The sequence below is a fragment of the Tursiops truncatus genome, chromosome 8 (assembly GCF_011762595.2).
Source record: "Tursiops truncatus isolate mTurTru1 chromosome 8, mTurTru1.mat.Y, whole genome shotgun sequence".
NCBI lineage: Eukaryota > Metazoa > Chordata > Mammalia > Artiodactyla > Delphinidae > Tursiops > Tursiops truncatus.
Window position 1 is genome coordinate 96302176 of NC_047041.1, and position 15107 is coordinate 96317282.

Consider the following 15107-nt stretch of genomic DNA (forward strand, 5'->3'; position numbering starts at 1 on the left):
AGTGGTAAGAGAACCCCAGTGTCTATTTTCTCCTTCCTTTAGTGATTGCATCGAGTCCTCGAATGGGCCAGTTCAGATCTCCTCGGGCTCCACTCCCTTTTGCTCCAGCTCTACCAAGGGCTCCAATGGACCCGCAGGCACAGCCAGATGGAGGGTTCCTCACCACTGGCCCGACCACACCTCCTCGCCTCCCACGCTGGGGCTTCCTGTTGATACGGCTGGTGCCCGTGTCCTTGCAGGCAGTCAGAAAAACAAAAGGGTTAGCACCCCAGGGGACCAAATTTGACCACTGGGAGACAGAAGCCAGTGGAAAAATTCTTCCTGCCTTCTCTCCCAGAGGGCTGGTCCTCAGGGGAAGTTTACATAACTTGGAGTAGTTGTCCTACAGATGGGCCAGTTCATAATATGCCTCCTCCTTCCTGCCTCACTCCTCTTGTGACTTTCTCCTATTCCCTGGGACTTTATTCCATAAGAAAATAAGAGTACATAGGTCCCCTGCCTCAGACCCTTCTCCTGGGAGGACTCAGTCTAGGCAGCAGTATAACCTCCCGTACTTTAACTGGGAACACAGCTGCACTAGACACGGGGTGCCCAGCCCTCCCACTACAGCTCACTCCCTATCTGCAGCTTCATGATGAGTCCACAGGATGTGAGTAGAAGTGACGTGTTTTTCTGGGTCAGATCTTTCAAAAAGGAAATTGCTTACTCTTCACTTTCTTTCTTTTCCGCCTCTTCCCTTGGGCTGGAACATGGGCATCAGGCAGGTGAGCCAGCTTTGACCATGTGGCTGAAGACAACATCTGCAGAAGGGGCAGAGCAACTGGACACTGTGTGGAGGGGAGCTGGACCACCCATCTGCCTCTGTGTCTCACATCTTAGCCTGTCCCATAACCCACATATAGGGAAGAGTGGAACAAGAACGGGTTTGGGCAAAACCCATGAGTCCAGCTTTAGACATTCTGTGTTTGAGTAGCCTTCAAGAAATCCAAATGAAATGGCCATCGATCAGTTGGACATAGGTGTGGAATGGAGAGGGAAGGTCTGGACTGCAAATGTAAGTTTGTAAATCATCTCCCTCTCAGGGGTGGCTGGTAATTAAAGTCTAAATGTGTCCAAGGTATAGTGAGAAGAGAAGGGAACCTGTGGCAGGCAGCTTCCAAGATGGCCAGTATAATCCCCACTTCCCGGTATTTATACCCTGGGCAACGCCTCTTGAATGTGAGCTGGACCTACTGACTTGTTTCTAAAACCTAAAACAAAACTGGCTTCCATCTTGGGTGCCCTTTTTCTCAGTCACTTGCTCTGAGGGACGTCCACCAAGCTGCTCTATGGATAGACCCAGGTGGCAAGGACCCAAGGAGGCCACTGGCCAACAGCCAATGAGAGACTGAAGCCCTCAGTCCAACATGCTGTGAGGAAAGAATCCTTCCAATAACCACATGGCAGAGATTGAGAGCAGGTTCTACAGTCTTGGTCGAGCTTTCAGGTGATGATTCGGCCCCAGCCAACGTCTTAACTGCGGCTTTATGAGACGCTAACCCAGAGACACCTAGCTATGCGAGAGCCAGATTCCTGACCCAGAGAAACAGATGATAAAGGCTTGTTGTTCTAAGCTGCTAAGTTTGAGGGTCATTTGTTTCTCAGCGATGGATAACTAAGGTGGGGCCCATGCCAGAGCCTTGAGGATCCCTCTCTTTTAATGGCTGGCAGAGGGGAACAAGCCTGCAAAGTAGGCACAAGAGGCAGTCCAGGTGGGTGTCCGGTCACAGCATCCAGGAGCAGAGAGGGAACAGCCAGCAACAGTGGGATGCTGCTGACAGGTCAAATAAGAGGAGAGAGGAATACCTGAAGGACATTGAGATGCAGAAATCACTGCTGACCTTGGACTCTAAGCTGCTCTTTCAGGACAGCTGGGCCTGGAAAACCTGTTTAAGGTCATTGAGGAGAAAGTTGGAAAGGAGGAAATACAGAACTTTCACTAGAACTTTGACAGTGAAAGCAAAAAGAAATAGAGCAGCAGTTGGAGCAGGATAGAATTTTTTTTCTTTAGTGGCAAAGACTCGAGCTTGTTTAAAACCAGTGGGCGCTTCCCTGATGGCAGGATGAAGAATTCCACCTGCTCCCCAGGAAACAAGTATAACTAATGAAAATTATTAAACCCAACCATTTAAAGACTCTGGACATTGTCCTAAGGGAGGACAGCAAATGAAGAAACAATTATGCAAGAACTAAATCTCAGTAAGGACAGCAAGAGTCTGTGAAACTTGAACCATAACACACTCCTTCCCTCCACATCTCAACAAGACAATGAAAGCTGTAATCTGAGAAGGTGTGGTTGAGAAAACGGACCTTCCTATCCCCTAAGTTCCCAGTAAAGGGGTAAAGTATTTCACTGGGAAAGGCAAACCACAGTCATTTCTCATTCCCCCAAACTCCAAGTTGCAGAGGCTAAACTCCTGGCAAAGGTGATCGGAATATCAGGGGCTCACTTGCTCCACCTGGTCCACACTGCAGGCCAAGAATATGGGGGTCCTGATTGCCCTCATCCAAGTTCATGTCAAGAGAGGCAAGTTGGGGGGCTTCCCTGGTGGTGCAGTGGTTGAGAGTCCGCCTGCCGATGCAGGGGACACGGGTTCGTGCCCCAGTCCGGGAAGATCCCACATGCCGCGGAGCGGCTGGGCACGTGAGCCATGGCTGCTGAGCCTGCGCATCTGGAGCCTGTGCTCCGCAGCGGGAGAGGCCACAGCAGTGAGAGGCCCGCGTACCACAAAAAAAAAAAAAAAGAGAGAGAGAGAGAGAGAGCGGCAAGCTGAGAAGACTTGAGGCCACCCTCTTCATTCAGTGCCCTGCTCATAAATCAGGGGTGTCACTCTGAAAAAGTGGACCGCTGTCCCTGCCCCCAGCTCTGGAGAAGCGGTTCAGAGATTTCACCCAGGAGGAAAGGCAGTTAGGAAGAATGGAGAGCTCCATAAAGACAGACAGGACTGACATATATATCAATGGATTAGAGTACAGCCTCCACAAAGAAACCCTCACATTAATGGTGAATTGATTTTTGGCAAGCATGACAAGACAATTCAATGGGGAAAGAAAAATCGTTTCAACAAATGGTGCTAAGAAAACTGGATATCTACATGCGAAAGAATGATGTTGAATCCCTATCGTATGCCATATAGAAAAATCAACTCACAATGGACCAACACCTGAATCTAAGAGCTAAAACTGTAACACTGTTCATAGAGAACATAGGTGTAGATCTCATGACCTTGGATTAGCCAACAGTTTCTGAATATGACACCAAAAGCACAAGCTGTAACAGCAACAAAAAAATGGATAAATGGAACTCCATCAAAATTAAAAACTTCCGTGCTGCAAAAAAACACCACCAAGAAAGTGAACCCATAGAGGAGGGTGCTTCAAGATGGTGAAGGAGTAAGCTGTGGAGATCACCTTCCTCCCCACAAAAACATCAGAAATACATCTACATGTGGAACAGCTCCTACAGAGCACATACTGAACGCTGGCGGAAGACCTCAGACTTCCCAAAAGGCAAGAAACCCCCCACGTACCTGGGTAGGGCAAAAGAAAAAAGAAAAAACAGAGACAAAAGAATAGGGATGGGACCTGCCCCTCTGGGAGGGAGCTGTGAAGGAGGAAAGGTTTCCACACACTAGGAAACCCCTTCGCGGGCGGAGACTTCGGGTGGCGGAGGGGGGGAGCTTCGAAGCCGCAGAGGGGAGCGCAGCCACAGGGGTGCGGAGGTTCAAAGCGGAGAGATTCCCGCACAGAGGATCAGGGCCGACCGGCACTCACCAGCCCGAGAGGCTTGTCTGCTCCCCGCCGGGGCGGGCGGGGTTGGGGGCTGAGGCTCGGGCTTCGGTCGGATCCCAGGGAGAGGACTGGGGTTGGCGACGTGAACACAGCCTGCAGGGGGCTAGTGCACCACGGCTAGCCAGGAGGGAGTCCGGGGAAAAGTCTGGACCTGCCGAAGAGGCAAGAGACCATTGTTTCCTGGTGCGCGAGGAGAGGGGATTCAGAGCGCCGCTTAAAGGAGCTCCAAAGACGGGCGCGAGCCGCGGCTAAAAGCGCGGACCCCAGAGACGGGCATGAGACGCTAAGGCTGCTGCTGCCGCCACCAAGAAGCCTGTGTGCGAGCACAGGTCACTCTCCACACCTCCCTTCCGGGGAGCCTGTGCAGCCCGCCACTGCCAGGTTCCCGGGATCCAGGGACAACTCCCCCGGGAGAACGCACGGCGCGCCTCAGGCTGGTGCAATGTCACGCCGGCCTCTGCTGCCGCAGGCCCGCCCCACACTCGGTGCCCCTCCCTCCCCCCGGCCTGAGTGAGCCAGAGCCCCCGAATGACCAGCTCCTTTAACCCCGTCCTGTCTGAGCGAAGAACAGACGCCCTCCGGTGACCTACATGCAGAGGCGGGACCAAATCCAAAGCTGAGCCCCGGGAGCTGTGTGAACAAAGAAGAGAAAGGGAAATTTCTCCCAGCAGCCTCAGGAGCAGCGGATTAAACCTCCACAATCAACTTGATATACCCTGCATCAGTGGAAAACATGAATAGACAACGAATCCTCCCAAATTGAGGAGGTGGACTTTGGGAGCAACTGTAGACTTAGGATTTGCTGTATGCGACTGACTTGGTTCTAATTTTTATGTTTACCTTACTATAGTTTTTAGCACTTGATGTCATTGTTTATTGTGATATCATAGATTTGTTTATTGGTTTGGTTTCTCTCTGCTTTTGTTTCATTACTTTTTTTTACTTTTATAATTTTAATAATTTTTTAATTTTAATTATTCTTTTTTTTCTTTCTTTCTTTTTTTCTCCCTCTTCTTCTGAGCTGTGTGGCTGACAGTGCTCCGGCCAGGTGTCAGGCCCGAGCCTCTGAGGTCAGAGAGCCGAATTCAGGACATTGGACCACCAGAGACCTCCAGCCCCACGTAATATCAATCGGCAAGAGCTCACCCAGAGATCTCCGTCTCAATGCTAAGACCCAGCTCCACCCAACGGCCAGCAAGCTCCAGTGCTGGACGCCCCAGGCCAAACAACTAGCAAGACAGGAACACAACCCCACCCATTAGCACAGAGGCTGCCTAAAATCATAGTAAGGCCACAGACACTCCAAAACACACCACCAGATGGGGTCCTGCCCACCAGAAAGACAAGATCCAGCCCCACCCACTAGAACACAAGCACCACTCCCTCTACCAAGAAGCCTACACAAGCCCCTGAACCAACATTACCCACTGGGGGCAGACACTAAAAACAACGGGAACTACGAACCTGTAGCCTGCGAAAAAGAGACCCCAAACACAGGAAGTTAAACAAAATGAGAAGACAGAGAAATACACAGCAGATGAAGGAGCAAGGTAAAAACCCACCAGACCAAACAAATGAAGAGGAAATAGGCAGTCTACCTGAAAAAGAATCACAGTAATGATAGTAAAGGTGATCCAAGATCTTGAAATAGAAAGGAGAAAATACAAGAAACGTTTAACAAGGACCTAGAAGAACTAAAGAGCAAACAAACAATGATGAACAACACAATAAATGACATTAAAAATTCTCTACAAGGAATTAATAGCAGAATAAATGAGGCAGAAGAACGGATAAGTAACCTGGAAGATAAAATAGTGGAAATAACTACCACAGAGAGGAATAAAGAAAAAAGAATGAAAAGAATTGAGAACAGTCTCAGAGACCTCTGGGACAACATTAAACATGCCAACATTTGAATTATAGGGGTCCTAGAAGAAGAAAAGAAAAAGAAAGGGTCTGAGAAAATATTTGAAGAGATTATAGTTGGAAACTTCCCTAACATGGGAAAGGAAATAGTCTATCAAGTCCAGGAAGTTCAGAGAGTCCCATACAGGATAAATCCAAGGAGAAACATGCCAAGACACATATTAATCAAATTATCAAAAAATAAACACAAAGAAAAATTATTAAAAGCAAAAAGGGAAAAGCAACACATAACATACAAGGGAATCTCCATAAGGTTAACAGCTGATCTTTCAGCAGAAACTCTACAAGCCAGAAGGGAGTGGCAGGACATATTTAAAGTGATGAAAGTGAAAAACCTACAACCAAGATTACTCTACCCAGCAAGGATCTCATTCAGATTCAATGGAGAAATTAAAACCTTTACAGACAAGCAAAAGCTAAGGGAATTCAGCACCACCAAACCAGCTTTACAACAAATGCTAAAGGAACTTCTCTAGGCAGGAAACACAAGAGAAGCGAAAGACCTACAATAACAAACCCAAAACAATTAACAAAATGGTAATGGGAACATACATATCGATAATTACCTTAAATGTAAATGGATTAAATGCTCCAACCAAAAACATAGACTGGCTGAATGGATTCAAAAATGAGACCCGTATATATGCTGTCTACAAGAGACCCACTTCCGACCTAGGGACACATACAGACTGAAAGTGAGGGGATGGAAAAAGATATTCCATGCAAAAGGAAATCAAAAGAAAGCTGGAGTAAGTAGCAATTCTCATATCAGACAAAATAGACTTTAAAATAAAGACTATTCCAAGAGACAAAGAAAGACACTACATAATGATCAAGGGATCAATCCAAGAAGAAGATATAACAATTGAAAATATTTGTGCACCCAACGTAGGAGCACTTCAATACATAAGGCAAATGCTAACAGCCATAAAAGGGGAAATTGACAGTAACACAATCATAGTAGGGGGCTTTAACACCTCATTTTCACCAATGGACAGATCATCCAAGATGAAATTCAATAAGGAAACACAAGCTTTAAATAACACATCAAACAAGATGGACTTAATTGATATTTATAGGACATTCCATTCAAAAACAAAAGAATACACTTTCTTCTCAAGTGCTCATGGAACATTCTCCAGGATAGATCATCTCTTAGGACACAAATCAAGCCTTGGTAAATTTAAGAAAACTGAAACCATATCAAGTATCTTTTCCAACCACAACACTATGAGACTAGATATCAATTACAGGAAAAAAAACTGTAAAAAAATACAAACACATGGAGGCTAAACAATGTGCTACTAAATAACCAAGAGATCACTGAAGAAATCAAAGAGGAAATCAAAAGATACCTAGAAACATGGGCTTCCCTGATGGCACAGTGGTTGAGAATCCACCTGCCAGTGCAGGGGACACGTGTTCAGTCCTGGTCCAGGAAGATCCCACAAACTGCAGAGCAGATATGCCCATGTGCCACAACTACTGAGCCTGAGCTCTAGAGCCCACGTGCCACAACTACTGAAGCCTGCATGCCTAGAACCTGTGCTCTGGAAAAAGAGAAGCCACCACAATGAGAAGCCTGCGAACTGCAGTGAAGAGTGGCCCCCACTTGCCACAACCAGAAAAAAGCCCATGCACAGCAACAAAGACCCAACACAGCCAGAAACAATAAATTAATAAAATAATAAAATAAATAAATTTATTTTTTTAAAAATACCTAGAAACATATGACAGTGAAAACACAATGACCCAAAACCTATGGGATGCAGCAAAAGCAGTTCTAAGAGGGAAGTTTATAGCAATACAATCCTACCTCAAGAAACAAGAAAAATCTCAAAAAAACCAGCCTGACCTTATACCTAAAGCAATTAGAGAAAGAAGAATGAAAAAAAAACCCAAAGTTAGTAGAAGGAAAGAAATCATAAAGATCAGTTCAGAAATAAATGAAAAAGAAATGAAGGAAACAATAGCAATGATCAATAAAACTAAAAGCTGGTTGTTTGAGAAGATAAACAAAATTGATAAACCATTAGCCAGACTCATCAAGAAAAAAAGGCAGAAGACTCCAATCAACAGAATTAGAAATGAAAAAAGAGAAGTAACAACTGACACTACTGAAATATGAAATATCATGTGAGATTACTACAAGCAACTCTATGCCAATAAAATGGACAACCTGGAAGAAATGGACAACTTCTTAGAAAAGCACAGCCTTCCGAGATTGAACCAGGAGGAAATAGAAAATGTAAATAGACCAATCACAAGCATTGAAATTGAAACTGCGATTAAAAACCTTCCAACAAACAAAAGCCCAGGACCAGATGGCTTCACAGGCAAATTCTATCAAACACTTAGAGAAGAGCTAAGGCCTATCCTTCTCAAACTGTTCCAAAATATAGCAGAGGGAGGAACACTCCCAAACTCAGGCCACCATCACCCTGATACCAAAACCAGACAAAGACGTCACAAAAAAAACTACAGGCCAATACCACTGATGAACATAGATGCAAAAATCCTCAACAAAATACTAGCAAACAGAATCCAACAGCACATTAAAAGGATCATACACCATGCAAGTGTGGTTTATCCCAGGAATGCAAGGATTCTTCAATATACGCAAATCAATCAATGTGATACACCATATTAACAAATTGAAGGATAAAAACAATATAATAGAGACTTCCCTGGTGGTACAGTGGTTACAAGCCCGCCTGCCAATGCAGGGGACAAGGGTTCGAGCCCTGGTCTGCAAGGATCCCACATGCCGCAGAGCAACTAAGCCCAAATGCCACAACTACTGAAGCCTGCACGCCTACAGCCTGTGCTCCACGATGAGAGAGACCACCACAGTGAGAAGCCCGTGCACCACAACAAAGAGTAGCTCCCACTTGCCGCAACTAGAGAAAGCCCGCGCACAGCAACAAAGACCCAATGCAGACAAAAATAAAATAAATAACTGAATAAATTTATTTTTAAAAAATATGACAATCTTAGTAGATGCAGAAAAGCTTTTGACAAAATTCAACACCCATTTATAGTAAAAACCCTCCAGAAAGTAGGCATAAAGGGAACTTACCACAACATAATAAAGGCCATATATGACAAATCCACAGCCAACATCATTCTCAGTGTTGAAAAACTGAAACCATTTCCTCTAAGATCAGGAAAAGGACAAGGTTGCCCACTCTCACCACTATTATTCAACATAGTTTTGGAAGTTTTAGCCACAGCAATCAGAGAAGAAAAGGAAATAAAAGGAATCCAAACTGGAAAAGAAGAAGTAAAGCTGTCACTGTTTGCAGAAAACATGATACTATACGTAGAGAATCCTAAAGATGCTACCAGAAAACTACTAGAGCTAATCAATGAATTTGGTAAAGTAGCAGAATACAAAATTAATGCACAGAAATCTCTTGCATTCCTATACACTAACGATGAAAAATCTGAAAGAGAAATTAAGGAAACACTCCCATTTACCACTGTAACAAAAAGAATAAATTACCTAGGAATAAACCTACCTAAGGAGACAAAAGACCTATATGCAGAAAACTATAAGACACTGATGAAAGAAATTAAAGATGATACAAACAGATGGAGAGATATACCATGTTCTTGGATTGGAAGAATCAACATTGTGAAAATGACTATACTATCCAAAGCAATCTACAGATTCAATGCAATCCCTATCAAACTACAAATGGCATTCTTCACAGAATTAGAACAAAAAATTGCACAATTTGTATGGAAATACAAAAGACCCTGAATAGCCAAAACAATCTTGAGAAAGAAAAACAGAGCTGGAGGAATCAGGCTCCCTGACTTCAGACTATACTACAAATCTACAGTAATCAAGACAGTATGATACTGGTACAAAAACAGAAATATAGATCAATGGAACAGGATAGAAAGACCAGAGATAAACCCATGCACCTATGGTCACCTTATTTTTGATAAAGGAGGCAAGAATATACAATGGAGAAAAGACAGCCTCTTCAATAAGTGGTGCTGGGAAAATCTACATGTAAAACAAAAATGAAATTAGAACACTTCTTAACACCATACACAAAAATAAGCTCAAAATGAAATAAAGACCTAAATGTAAGACCAGACACTATAACACTCTTAGAGGAAAACATAGGAAGGACACTCTTTGACATAAATCACAGCAAGATCCTTTTTGATCCACCTCCTAGAGAAATGGAAATAAAAACAAAAATAAACAAATGGGACTTAATGAAACTTAAAAGCTTTTGCACTGCAAAGGAAACCATAAACAAGACGAAAAGACAACCCTCAGAATGGGAGAAAATATTTGCAAACGAAGCAACTGACAAAGGATTAATCTCCAAAATATACAAGTAGCTCATGCAGCTCAGCATCAAAGAAACAAAAAACTCAATCCAAAAGTGGGTGGAAGACCTAAATAGACATTTCTCCAAAGATATACAGATTGCCAACAAACACATGAAAGGATGCTCAACATCACTAATCATTAGAAAAACGCAAATCGAAACTACAATGAAGTATCACCTCACACTGGTCAGAATAGCCATCATCAAAAAATCTACGAACAGGGCTTCCCTGGTGGCGCAGTGGTTGAGAGTCTGCCTGCTGATGCAGGAGACGCGGGTTCGTACCCCGGTTCGCGAAGATCCCACATGCCGCGGAGCGGCTGGGCCCGTGAGCCATGGCCACTGAGCCTGCACGTCCGGAGCCTGTGCTCCGCAAAGGGAGAAGCCACAACAGTGAGAGAGGCCGGCGTACCGCAAAAAAAAAAAAAAAAAAAAAATCTACAAACAATAAATGCTGGAGAGGGTGTGGAGAAAAGGGAATCCTTTTGCACTGTTGGTGGGAATGTAAACTGATTCCCACCAACACAGCCACTATGGAGGTTCCTTAAAAAACTAAAAATAAAACTACCATGTGACCCAGCAATCCCACTACTGGGCATATACCCTGAGAAAACTATAATTCAAAAAGAGACATGTACCACAGTGTTTATTGCAGCACTATTTACAATAGCCAGGACATGGAAGCAACCTAAATGTCCATCAGCAGATGAATGGATAAAGAAGATGTGGCACATATATACAATGGAATATTACTCAGCCATAAAAAGAAACGAAATTGAGTTAATTGCAGTGAGGTGGATGGACCTAGAGTCTGTCATACAGAGTGAAGTAAGTCAGAAAGAGAAAAACAAATACCGTATGCTAAGACATATATATGGAATCTAAAAAAAAATGGTTTTGAAGAACCTAGGGGCAGGACAGGAATAAAGACGCAGATGTAGAAAATGGACTTGAGGACATGGCGGGGGAAGTGTAAGATGGGACGAAGTGAGAGAGTGGCATGGACATATATACACTACCAAATGTAAAATAGATGGCTAGTGGGAGGCAGCCGCATAGCACAGGGAGATCAGCTCGGTGCTTTGTGACCACCTAGGGAGGTGGGATGGGGGGGTGGGAGGGAGACACAAGAGGGAGGGGATATGGGAATATAAGTATACGTACAGCTGATTCACTTTGTTATACAGCAGAAACTAATACAACATTGTAAAACAATTGTACTCCAATAAAGATATTAAAAAAAAAAAAAGAAAGACAACCCATAGAACAGGAGAAAATGTTTGCAATCACATATCTGATAGGGGACTTGTATCCAGAATATAATAAAGAACTATTACAACTCAATAATAAAAAGATAAATAACCCAGTTAAAAATTGACAAAGAAGGGACTTCCCTGGAGGTCCAATGGTCAAGACTCCACGCTCCCAATGCAGGACGTGCAGATTCGATCCCTGGTTGCGGAACTAAGATCCCGCACTCTGCACGGCACAGCCAAAAAAAAAAATGGCCAAGGATCTTTACAGGCATTTTTCTAAAGAAGATATACAAATGGCCAATAATCATGTGAAGAGACGATCAACATCATTATCCGTCAAGGAAATGCAAAGCAAAACCACGCTGAGATTCTATTTCACACCAACATGGAGGGCTGCAATCAAAAAGGCAAATGATAGCAAGTATTGGCAAGGATGTGGAGAAAATGGAAACCTCACACACTGCTGGTGGGAATGTAAAATAATGCAGCCACTTTGGAAAACAATCTGGCAGTTCCTCAAAAGGTTAAACAAAGAGTTACCATATGACCCAGCAATTCCACTCCTCAGTTTATACCTGACAGAAATGAAAATATATGTCCACAGAAAAACATGTACACAAATGTTCATACAAGCATTATTCATAATGGTCAAAAATAATAATGGCATAGCCATACAATGGAATATTATTTGGCAATAAAAAGAGAATGAGGGGGCTTCCCTGGTGGCGCAGTGGTTGAGAGTCAGCCTGCCGATGCAGGGAACACGGGTTCGTACCCCGGTCCGGGAAGATCCCACATGCTGCGGAGTGGCTGGGCCCGTGGGCCATGGCCACTGAGCCTGCGCATCCGGAGCCTGTGCTCCGCAGCAGGAGAGGTCGCAGCAGTGAGAAGCCCACGAACCGCAAAAAAAAAAAAAAAAAAAAAAAAAAAAAAAGAATGAGGTACTGATACATGGTACAACATGGCTGAATGAAAGCTAAGTGAAAGAAGTCAGTTACAAAGAATCACAAGGTGTATGAGTCCATTTACTTAAGATGTCCAGAATAGGCAGATCTATAGAGACAAAGTACATTAGTGGTTGCCTAGGGCTGTCGGGAAGGGGAGGTTAAAAGGGAAATAATTGCTAATGGGTATGAGAGTTTTTTCAGGGTGACGAAGTGTTCTAAAATTGATTGTAGTGTTATTTTTCTGGATTTTTTGAGTTTATAGCATTTGTCATCTTTTTAAACTTTATAATTTGCTGTGATTTGTTCTCCTAAATAAATAGTCTCTTCTGTAAAAATAAATAAATGTTCTCCACAAAATCAGAAAAAATTAAATAAATAAAATAAAATCGATTGTAGTGATGGTTGTATAACTCTGAATACAATTAAGAACCACTGGATTGTGCTCTTAAATAGGCGAATTGTATAGTATGTGAATTATATCTCAAAAAATGGTGTCATGTGAAAAGTAAAAGTCAACGGAAAGGATCCTGTTGAAAGAAAGTAAAACAGATGAAGGAGAAAAGGGGTAAAAGATAGGGGAGGGAGGGGTCCGCGGCAGAGGTGGAAGGTTAGAACCTGCTTCCTCCCAGGGTTAGGATGGTTGCAGATGTTGGGAGGTCAGAAGATTTGGGTTTGAGAAGATGGCTGTTCTCATCTGACAGAAGAGCCGGAAGACAGAAGTCTGAAGAGAACCGAGAGGGTATGAAGGAGCTGCTGTGGACTTTAAGATGAGGACGGCTGGGCAGGTGCAGCCTGAAGTTGCCCTCTGACTCGCCTCTTTCCTGCCTCCTCCTGTGGTCCTCACTCAAATCATGAAAGGCTTCTCAAGCATGAGCATTGATTAGGGGGTGGAGGGGAATGGTGGCCTGACCAATGAGAAGTGGACAAGCTTATACAGATCTGGGAAGCAATGAGCGGGGAGGAGCTCAAAGGAGAGGAGAAAGTCACAGTGAAAAACAGAGGAGAGGGAAGTGCTAGCCAGCCTGGACTTTTCTGAACCAGGGGTCACCCACACACAGGACCAGCCTCCTGGGTGCGCCGCACCTTGAACAGTTGCACAGCACCCACACTGAAAGCAGCTCCATGCTTGCTTTACTGCTTTACTGTCCCTGTCTTGAAATTCTTAACAATTTGGGGGTTTTTTTTTTTTTCCATTTTTATTGGAGTACAGTTCATTTACAGTGTCGTGTTAGTATCAGGTGTACAGCAAAGTGAATCTGTTATACATATACATATATCCACTCTTCTTTAGATTCTTTTCCCATATAGGCCATTACAGAGTATTTGAAATTCCTAATAATTTTTGAACAAGAGGCTCCACACTTTCATTTTGCAATGGGCCCCACAAATTATTCTACCCCATAAAGAAAACTCTTCCATCCAGACCATGGCCAAGAATGGCTACACGAGGAAAAAATGACTTCTAGACAGCTGGAAAAAAAAAAAAATTACAAAGCTCAGACTTAGATTAACCCAAGAATGAATCCCCAGATAAGATCATCTATCTCCCTACCATCTATCCATCTCTCTATCTCCCTAGCCTACTTACTCTTACTTTACCCAAAATTTCAGTGAGGAACTGTGGTATTTTTGCTGTTCAAAAACATTTACTGCCACTCCCTGGGCAGAAGGGAGGATTAGTTTCCCCACTCCACTGACAGCTGGCTTGGTCATAGTTTCGCTTTAGTCAAGGAAATGTGTCACTTCTAAGCAGAATCTGTAAGACCCAGCATGTGGTTTACCATGTCTTACTTTTCTTCTGCTACAAGAGCAGTAATGTCTCAGATAGACGGCTGCCCCCATCAGCTGATCCTGGAGTGAAAATACCTCGGGGTAATGCTACAGTGGGTGGAACTGTGAAGTGACCAAGAGATAAATCTTTGTTCTTTAAGCCACTGAAATTCTAATGCTATTTGTTACTGCAACATAATCTAACTTATCCAGACTAATACAGAATAGCCTCTGTTTTCCAGGACCACATCGACTTAAAATCAACAAATTATGAGATCCTAGAGGTCTTTTCTCTAACCTCTAGAGTCTGACCTGACACGTATGTATTGAATACTTGCTGAATTCATAATTGGGGACTTCTGTTTCCTTGGAGTAATATCCGAACTCCTTTGTCTGTATTCAGAACCCTCCACAATCAATCGTTACAGCTTTGTCTTCCACTACCCCCCAAAACAACTGCTTTGCTCACTCATCTCCACACACTTTTCATTTTTTCGTTCATTCACTCATTCTTTTACCCAATATGTACTGGTACCTACTCTTTCCCGAGGATTGTGCTGGATGCAGAAATGTTCACCAGACATGATCTCCCTGCCCTGGTGATTCTCAGGATTCCCCAGACCTTTGGTCGTGCCATTTCCCTCTGCCAAGAGCATCGTCTTCACCCCTTTCTGCTTATTTAAGCTGCTAACCATTCTTCCAGACACAACTTAAACCTCACCTCCTTCTGCTAACCTGCGCATCACCCCACTTACTCTGGAGCACTCTGCCCCTCCTCTCAACTCCTACACCAGTCACGTTCTCACAAATTTCTTGGCAATTAGTTATATCCTGCCTGACGGCCTCTCTCCTGTTGTGTTCCAAAGGGCTATTTAAAACTCATTATTAAAAGATGTATGCTTTCTGTGTTACATCCTTAAACAGGCACATAGAAACAGCACATTACATGATGCAGAATCAAAGGCAAGCCTCAGTTATCTTGCAAGACTTAAGTTCAACCAACTTTAGACCTAGAAAAATGG

At 43.7% G+C, this 15107-nt stretch overlaps 1 long non-coding RNA gene across 1 annotated transcript in view; it reads right to left on the reverse strand.

Moving 5' to 3' along the window:
* The window catches only part of LOC141279394 (uncharacterized), a 35315-nt gene extending 20509 nt beyond the window's left edge, over window positions 1-14806 (reverse strand). Inside the window, exon 1 of the long non-coding RNA XR_012333538.1 lies at window positions 14625-14806. This is a non-coding gene — a long non-coding RNA (uncharacterized lncRNA). The remainder of the gene's footprint in view (window positions 1-14624) is intronic.
* Between the last annotated feature and the right edge of the window lie 301 nt (window positions 14807-15107).